Source organism: Lycium barbarum, chromosome 7 (assembly GCF_019175385.1).
Source record: "Lycium barbarum isolate Lr01 chromosome 7, ASM1917538v2, whole genome shotgun sequence".
Classification (NCBI taxonomy): Eukaryota; Viridiplantae; Streptophyta; class Magnoliopsida; order Solanales; family Solanaceae; genus Lycium; species Lycium barbarum.
Genome location: NC_083343.1, coordinates 8,675,881 through 8,685,893, shown reverse-complemented (window position 1 = coordinate 8,685,893; position 10,013 = coordinate 8,675,881). Strand labels below are relative to the sequence as shown.

At 28.1% G+C, this 10,013-nt stretch overlaps 1 long non-coding RNA gene across 1 annotated transcript; it reads right to left on the bottom strand.

Annotated features, from left to right (window-relative positions):
- Window positions 1-6,506: 6,506 nt before the first annotated feature.
- On the bottom strand, window positions 6,507-8,400 carry LOC132602106 (uncharacterized). The gene is made up of 4 exons (XR_009567599.1): window positions 8,317-8,400; window positions 8,032-8,096; window positions 6,967-7,060; window positions 6,507-6,841 (listed from the first exon to the last, which is right to left on the bottom strand). It is a non-coding gene; the product is annotated as an uncharacterized LOC132602106 (long non-coding RNA).
- Window positions 8,401-10,013: the final 1,613 nt, after the last annotated feature.

Sequence of the window (10,013 nt, the reverse complement as noted above, 5' to 3'; positions counted from 1 at the left end):
AATAGTGCTATGAAATCTCTATCATTTCAATTATTGAAGCATAATCATCTAAAAATTATACTTATGGCAGTGTTATTTTCTATGATAGTTGCTTTATTTATTTATATATTTTAGCAAAAATCACTACAACATGATAACATAAAGTATAAATATCATTATACCAATAATAAAAACCATAATTTATAGCAAAAAAATACTTTTAAAATAATAAAAATCAAATAAGCCTGAGGCGTACGCCTTTACTCCCGGGGCTTATGCTTTTGCGTCCGGGACTTACGGCCCAAATTCTAAGGCGTACGACCTATGGATCTACGCCTTTCATTTGAGCACCGGAGCGTTTTTGGTACGTCCCTCCGCGGGACTCACCCCGAAAATGCCTTTGAAAACACTGATTATAATACTCTTGAAAATATATTAGGTTACGAATGAGTGCTACATTCAAGAATGTGGCTTAACGATGAATATAATTAGTGAAATTATAAGATACTACTCAGATGAGTCTTTTGGTTTGTGTTTGTGCAGTGAAATTAGATAAAAAGTCTTGATTCTCATTTGCATTTTTTAAAATAATACACTGCATTTATTATATAATCTTTGTTTAGTATATAATTCTATTGTGTGCATTTCACTTCAGTGTAAAGGCATGTATTATGACATCTTATCTAAATGGAGAAAATTCTTCTTTTTGTTTTCTCTCTCACATTATTATGCTAATAAGAAATACGTAGTATTTAATTATAGTGATTGAATAAAGAATGTCCTATGTCTTGTCAAACGAATTATTTGAATTGTATAAATTATAATTTTGAGGTTAGATATCAGATAAATAATGTAGTGTACTATTGGTTATCACTTATTTGTTGGATAAACTATCCATTCATATCATATAACGGTATGAGTCTGATGGTTAATCGGAAATCAAAGGTTTGCCTGCAATATCTTTTTGAAGGAAATTCTTTTTTGTACAATAAAAGATGCAATAGAACTACGTAGTTCAATACAATTTTCTTTTTTTTTGAATTGAAACATTACAATAAAATTATTCTTTTAGGTTTTTCGGCCAGTGTTTGAATCTCGTTTTAGGATTCAATTAAACTTTAAAGTTGGGTGTTATTGCGACGTGACACACCTTTAAAGCCTCATTCTCGATTGCTTTTTCAACTTTAAATTTATTAACCCTCTTTATCCATCCAATTTGATTTGCAATGACGGATCTATTTGGAAACTTGTGGGAAACATCCATTGCCTGTGATCAAATTTAGTATGTTTATAAAAGCAATTAGTAAAAAATTTAGATAAGCATTAATGAGCACCCGAATTTTAAAAAATCCGCTTTCCTTCGTAACTTTGTTCGGCCAGCACATATGATTTAAAAATATTGAGTCTGTCACTATGCATTGATAATGTATTTTAATATGTTATATCAAGTCACTTGTTGAGTAGATTTAGCATATTTAGATAGACAATTAGCAAAAAAAAAAAAAAAAAAGCGTTGAGTGAGCACTCATAGCTAAGTATTTCTTTTTTCCGTCTACTTTCGAAATTCTTATACGGCGAACACTTATGACTTTGAAATCTTGGGTCCATTACCACTGATTTCATACATTCTCATCGAAATCATATTATTATTCATTTCTATTCGTCGTTTGCATGCAAATCAATGCATTGATTAAGCTTAAATTATTTGAAAATGTTGTGAGACGCTACACATTCAGACAATGCTTGTCAGAGGCTCCTTCATTTCAGACTTGAGCAACCCTTGCACATGTGGTAATCTTTGATTTTTGAGGATGAAAATGTTAATACAGAATAACACGATCTACTCATGAAAATACTGACTTACTATAACTCAACTGCATATTATCTTTAATTATATAATGACAAGAGATATACTATTATAACATAATACTTCTTCGTAATTAGTTTATTGTAGTGTTCAGGTTTTCTAATTCGAAATTAATTATACTATGATTTTGAACCCATCTAACTTAGAACTAAACAACTTTGGATCAAGAAAAAGAAAAAAAAAACCCAAATGGTGTTAATAATAGCAGGATGGGTCATGAGTTATATATATCAACAGTAAGATTAGAGCAGACTATTCATATACTAAACAGTTAAGTTGGTTATTCCATAAGTGTCTGACTATGTTATTTCCTCTGTGTGATTCGTTCAACAAATAATCAAAGAAAATAGGTAGCAAAACAAAAATATGCCCAACGAAATGTATATTCTAAAAGAGAGAGACGATGATACGAATAATTATAAAGGAAAGACATGCAAAACACAAAAGATAAGGCTAATTATATTAAGTCTACATTCATGTGTGGATCGTTGAAGTCTTAGACGGCGAGTTACTAGATATATAAAAAAGGCCAAACTCATTGACAGCCCTCAAGATATTTCACTTGAACACCTCAATTAAACCTTGTCATTTAGATGTATGAGGTAGGGCCCGATTGTGCGAAAAGTGTGTAAATGAAACATGATTTAGTTGAGATATCTAAGTTAAAAATCTTGACGATCACAAGGGGTTGTTGAAGAGTTTGGCCTATAAACAATAATGCTATTTTTTCGCAATTATGTTCCCTATATATACTTACTTCTCCTCCCTTTTTTCCTATACACATTCATTATAACAGTACACTTTTTGTAAAATTACCTCTCTATAACAATCATACTCAAATATTATGTAATAATGTTTTGTAAGAAATATATTATGTATAAATTAAAATATTAAAATATTTATGATAATCATCATTAATGTCATGCACATATAAATTTCAAGTACGAATATCTAAAAGGATAAATTATGTTTAAATATGATGTCCATCAATTATGGACATAACTTCACTAGAAAAGGCTACTTATGTTTGCCTTTGTATTCACTAACTAGTATCCGTACCCGCGCGATGCGCGGTTGACATGAAAAGAAATTAATCGTAAAAAATCAGTACACATACCTTACTTAATTTGACATCGAATCTAATTGTTTCAATTTTTAAATTGCCAATTTTTTCGAGACCATTTATTTTTTCTTTATAAATCAATTTTAATATCCTACCTACACCGAAAAATTAAATTAAGAGTTGTTAATAATTTTTTAAGTATGCAAATAACGGCAACTTTAAGATTTGATTTTTATAGTGTCTTTTTTCATTTATCTTTTAATTAAATAAAAGTTAATTACACTCCATGTTATTGCATCCATTAATATTGTCCGAAACTTGACATATGAGTTTATAATAATTTACACTTGGCTAAATATCTTTGCCCACTATATATTTTATTGATTGAAACCTTGTTAGATCTCTTTATAATTTATCAATATGTCTGCCACATTACTTTTATTTACTTTTACTTTACTTTACTACTACTTAGAAGAGGGAGTTTGGTCGTCCCTCTTCCTCGTCCGTTGATGGCCCCATTAAAAAAAAAAAAAAATTTTGGGCCCTATATTAAACAGGCCCTAAAAAAAAATGTAAAAAAAGAAATTATGGATCCCATATATATTAAATAATAACTAATATTTAAAAAACATTATGGGCCCATTATTAAATACCATCCAGTATTATAAAAAAAAAGTGAATCTCATATTTAAAAAACAAACAATGTTAAAAAAAAATAAAAAATGGGCCACATATTAAACACCATGCGTATTCGTAGCAAACACTAATATAATAAAGTTTTAGATATAGAGCACAAATTACAATGTTATATCAATCGTGTTTTGAACATAGTACATATTAAAAAAAAAATTGGGCCCCATATAAAACAGACCCATAAAAAAAAATTGTGGGCCCCATATATATTAAACAACAACTAATATTAAAAAACATGTGGGCCTCATATTAAACACCATCCAGTATTAAAAAAAAAGGTGGAACCCACCACATCCAAACTCACGGAAAAAAAAAAGTGAACCCCATATTAACAAAATCAAGTAATATTAAAAAAAAAAGTGAATCCCATATTAAAAAAACAAACAATGTTAAAAAAAATTGTGGGCCCCATATTAAATACCGTGCGTATTCGTAGAAAACACTAATATAATGAAGTTTTAAATACGGAGCACAAATTACAATGTTATATTAATCGTGTTTTGAACATAGTATCCCATATTGACAAAATCAAGCAATATATTAAAAAAAAAATGAATCCCATATTAAAAAAATAAACAATGTAAAAAAAAAAGTGCAGACTTTGTATTCTTAGCAAACACTAATATAATAAAGTTTTAGATACGGAGCACAAATTACAATGTTATATTAATCGTGTTTTAAACATAGTATATATAAAAAAAAAAAAAAAAATTGGGCCCCATATTAAACAGGCCCATTAAAAAAAATTATAAAAAAAAATTATGTGCCCTATATATATTAAATAACAACTAATATTAAAAAAAATATGGGCCCCATATTAAACACCATCCAGTATAAAAAAAAAGTGGAACCCATCACATCCAAACTCACGGGAAAAAAAAGGTGAACTCCATATTAACAAAATCAAGCAATATTTTAAAAAAAATGTGGGCCCCATATTAAACACCGTGCGTATTCGTAGCAAACACTAATATAATAAAGTTTTAAATACAGAGCACAAATTACAATGTTATATTAATCGTGTTTTGAACATAGTATCCCACATTGACAAAATCAAGCAATATATATAAAAAAAATGAATCCCACATTGTGGGCCCCATATTAAACACCATCTAGTATTAAAAAAAAAAAAGTGGAACCCCCCACATCCAAACTCACGGGAAAAAAAAATTGGACCCCATATTAACAAAATCAAGCAATTTTGAAAAAAAAAAAGTGAATCCCATATTTAAAAAACAAACAATGTTAAAAAAAATGTGGGCCCCATATTAAACACCATGCGTATTCGTAGCAAACACTAATATAATAAAGTTTTAAATACGGAGCACAATTTACAATGTTATATTAATCGTGTTTTGAATATAGTATCCCATATTGACAAAATCAAGTTATTATTTTCACTAAATATACTTAAAATATTTATATTTTAAAATAAGATGGAATTTAATGCAAAAGACAACATGACAAGTAAAATGAGCTAAATCGAGAATATTTACCAACAATTAAAAAATAATATTTCTTCGTTTAGATAGAAATCAATATCTACAACAAGTCTTCTCTTTTAAAAAATATTAATAAATTTGCCGATTTTGTATTCGTAGCAAACATTAATATAATAAAATTTTAGATACGGAGCACAAACTACAATGTTATATTAATCATGTTTTAAACATAACATATACTCTCTCTCTCTCTCTCTCTCTCTCTCTCTCTCTCTCTCTATATATATATATATATATATATATATATATATATATATATATATATATATATATATATATATATAAATATATAATCACTATTCAAAGACAACTACATACACATAGATGCACTATAATCTAAAGTGTTGGGCCCGTGCGCAGCACGGGCATAAGCCGTCTAGTATTACTTACTACATAGCAAAGCAACAAAACGACTTAATTACATTGTATAAGCAAAAAAATATTCTTAAGCAATTGATCAAACGAATGAACTTGCAGTGGAAAACGTATCAGATATTGTATTCGTCATTAAATCAAATTTCTTGTCCCATTGTCTCAATTTTTCCTTTTATATAACACTGCGATTTTTTTCTACTCACACGATATTCACCACTCATACTTGTTCTTCAAACTCTTATTCGTTGTCTCCTTCTCCTTAAATGGGTGATTTTAGTGATGAATTTACAACGTTGAAATTGATAAACAGCCAATGCTTGAATTCCAAGGATCAACCTCAATAATTAATGTATATAAAATGATTTTGAACTATATTTATCCAACGACTATTGGAATAAAAAAAAGTTCAAAATATCTTTATTCTTAACTTTTATTCAATTTCCTAGTTGAAGTTTAAAGTAAATCTTCTCAATCGCATAGAAATGTTTCATTCCTATCATTACATAGTCACGTTTAAATGATTTTTATTTCTTTAACTTGAAGTATTTATCTTTGAATTTAAAACTATCAATTGAAAACTAATATCTATAAGAATACCCCTCCCACATTTAAAATTGGCAAGTGGCTTTTTAATAGCTTAGCACTGGTCTTAATGTATTAATAATATGTCACATCCAATTTAATTTATATTTTATTTTTACTTAATTATACATCTTTTCTCAAAGGTGAGAGTCACTACCTTAAGTTCTAAAACTAAAACCAATGGTATTTAACACCTTATAAAATCTTATGTCTGCTTTATTTGTGCATGACTTTTTTTTTAAAAAAATATATATCCTCGTTTATCCTTTTCTTCCTTGAAGCATTTTTGTTTCTAGAGAAGAAAATAATTGTTCTATTTTTATCAATACCGAGATTTAATATATCACGTGATTAGCAATTAATTTTTGTTTCTCTTTTATTTTGAACATACAAAATTTGAGTTTAATTTCAAATTAAATTTACTCACATGAGAAATTTATTTATATTTTTAAAGTTTCTAATGTGTTTCCTGGAATTCCTTCATGATTCAATTTTTTTTTTTTTTTTTTTTTAATCTACAAAGACAATCGTATCCATAGTATGACTTTTTTAATCATAACTTTAAGACACTTTCCTATATTAAATTCAAAATAAGTTTATTAAAAGGGGTACTTGTAAAAATTACTAACACAAAATGAGCAATGTGCCATCCTAGCTCTCCTATTTCCATTTACCGTGCGAAGGCTAATGGATTAACATTTCTCAATAAAAAACATTCAATTCTTCTCCGATTGCATAATGTCCACGGGGTTCACGTATTTCCCCCTTCAAGTAAGTGTCCTATGAAAAAATCCAAAATCGATAACAATATCAAAATAAGTCTGCAACATTTCATTTTCAAAGATGAATGGTAATCCACAACAACTTAAAATAAGATTTTCCATGATACAATACAAAGCGCATACATGCTTAATTTTCCTCTGTTTTCCTGTGCGTCCTTCAATATTTAGGAGTAGATAGGTTCGCTAGAATTGCTTAATCTTCGTCGGTTGAATTTACCTGAAAGATAACATAAAAATATTTGTATACATTAGTTAATAGCAGAAAGCAGGGGCGGAGCCAGCATACGGCTTGCGGGTTCGGCCGAACCCAGTAACTTTGGTTCAAATTTTGTATTTGTCTTAAAAAATTCATTGAATAGGTATAAATTGTTATTTTCGAACCCAGTAACTTAAACGAATTAGCATCCCGAACCCACAAGCTTCAGATCCTGGCTCCGCCTCTGACAGGAAGGTAAGAGACTGTTGGAATTATAAGCAGCTATAAATAATAACATCATTGAATATTGATAGACTTTCTCAAAAGCGATATGCATATACTAACATCATTGAATATTGATTACTGATTAGTTCCATAATAATATTAAAAGCTACATAATATTACATATTTTATATCAAAAGCCCTCATGCAAAAATAAACTAACATGATTGAATATTGATATTTCATACGATACTTTTTTGTATAATCAACGATTACCCTTAGACTACAATTTTTCCTATAAACTATCTTTACTAAAAGAACAACCATAGCAGTTTACTTCACATAAATGAACAACCTTTAGACTTACAAAAGGAGAAAATGTAAAACTACCAACAATACAATTATCTATTTACTTCATAATCTCTGTGTTACTTCTTAAACTTTTGATAAGAGATTTCGTTCTTAAAAGTTATTGGGAAAGGCATGATAATTTACTAAGTTGATTTGGTAAAACTCCTTCATATATTTCATTTCTCCATCGTATTTGTTCATTTTTCAAATATTCATTTCGCATTTCTGAGATATTTATATACATCAGATCTATTGAACGAAACTTCAGATTCCTTAGTTACATCTGTGACAAAAGATGTTCATTGTAACAACACAACATACCCAGTGTAAACTCACAAGTGGGGTTTGGGGATAATGTTAATTGTAAACAACTACAAAATAATAGCAATAACAAAGTTAAATTAAGCTTGAAAATATACCTTGAATATTATTCAGAGAAATTTGATGTGCATAACCCATAATCCTTTTATCCATCGTAGAAATCCTGTACAAAAAAAAAAAAAAATCACAACTAAAAGTCCTCTTACGATTTTATTTATTGCAAGCATGGTATTTTGAATAAATAGAATAAAAGAGGCATAAATATAATATGACCTTATCAGTACCAAACAATGGGAATTAAAATCTCTTGCCGCTATATGCCACATTAAAGTATATACGAATAAAATAGTATCAAGGCCGGTAAAGAAATAAATCATCAATACCTTGTGAATGAAATGTTCACAGAAAATTTTCTTGAGGTAAAAAAAATTAAATCTGAAAATGATTATTAGTAGAAGAGAATTAGAAATCTTACATAGATTTATGTGTTATTGAAGGGGTGTTTATAAGAGGTTAAGCTCAAAATTGAAGCCAATCAGTTAGTTAAACAATATCTATTGGAAAAGGTAGGATTTTAAAATATCATTATCTTATTATATATTTGAGTTTGGAAAAATTTGAATTGGTTATCCTTATCTTATATATTTAAGTATATATTCTTGTTAACTTCTTTTTTGAATTAGAGATAGGATAAGTACTTCATAAGTGGTGGAATTGACTCATGGTCAAGTTTGTTAGCAATTTGACCGTACATGAACTTTTGATGATATTAATTATGACACCTAATTAAACATCTTCATTTTTATTATGTTAAATCTCATGTTGAGTATACTTTGTTAAACTTTGAATCTTCAATATTTTTTCAGTTAAAGAAGGTTACAGTACACCACTTTTTTTTTTATTTGACGTGCACCACTTTATAAAATATGCTGGAGAGCTTATTTTAATTATTCAAATTTCAGACATCTTTTATTTGTTTGTTCAGTCTAATGACACAAATATTTTTTAAATTGTGCAGATTATGTTGAAAATATTATTTGAATTATTTAAAATTCAAAATAATTTTGTCACATCTTTTAAATTAACCTCAATGCAAAATACTCTTTTTATATAGGTGATTTATTTATTTATTATTATTTAAGATTATTTGGATTATTTAAAATTCGTATGTTTAAGATTAGAATGCTTCATTTTTGAAGATAAAATGATAAAGAATTCCATTAGGTTTAGATCACTTCTTCAAAATTCAAACTTACCGAAACCTAATTCAATGAATTATCTTCTCATTAAATTTGAATATTTATATTTCAATTATGTATCAATTCAAAAATGTTATTACAATTCTCATTAACTTTGTCTTAAAATTGCCAAGTGACTTGTTTTTAGCTTGCCACTTGGCTTAACCACATTGCTTGTATCTCTCCTTTTTTATATATATAGATGACATAATTCTCCTTTTACGAGATGACAAAGAGGATTAGGATTCTGGCTTAAATAATCATATCACAGTCATATTATCAATCGTACTTATAGAAGGAGCAAAGACACAACAATACTCCAAAATTGCTCACATTGTTTCGAGGATCATGTCACACGAATTTTGTGTATTGTTGACATGTTGTTTTCATGACCTTGTATAATGATAGAAATTAATAGAGTTTGATATCTTTAAAAATAAGTAAGAAGCAATATTTTCTAAAGTACTCCTTCCGTCTTAAAATAAGAGTTGCTTTAGTTTTAAAAAAACTTATTCAAAAATACGAGTCACTTTAGGAATTCAAGGTTAGAGTTGACAAAATTTTCCGACTATGCCCTTAACATTAAAGAAGTAGTCTTCTTTAATATTGCCTATTTTTTAATGTTAATTTTATACATTTTATTCATCTTCCAAACCAAAAACTTACACCATGATCTTAGGGAGAAGGAAGCTCAATTCTAAAGAGACGTCTAATAAAGAGGGGTAGCTTAGTAAAATATACTTTTTTAAATTTTTAATGATTTTTTTTTTATGAGCGTGAAAGATGCTAAAACAACACTTGTTTTAGGACGAATGAAGTAATTGGTAGTCTTATTACAAATT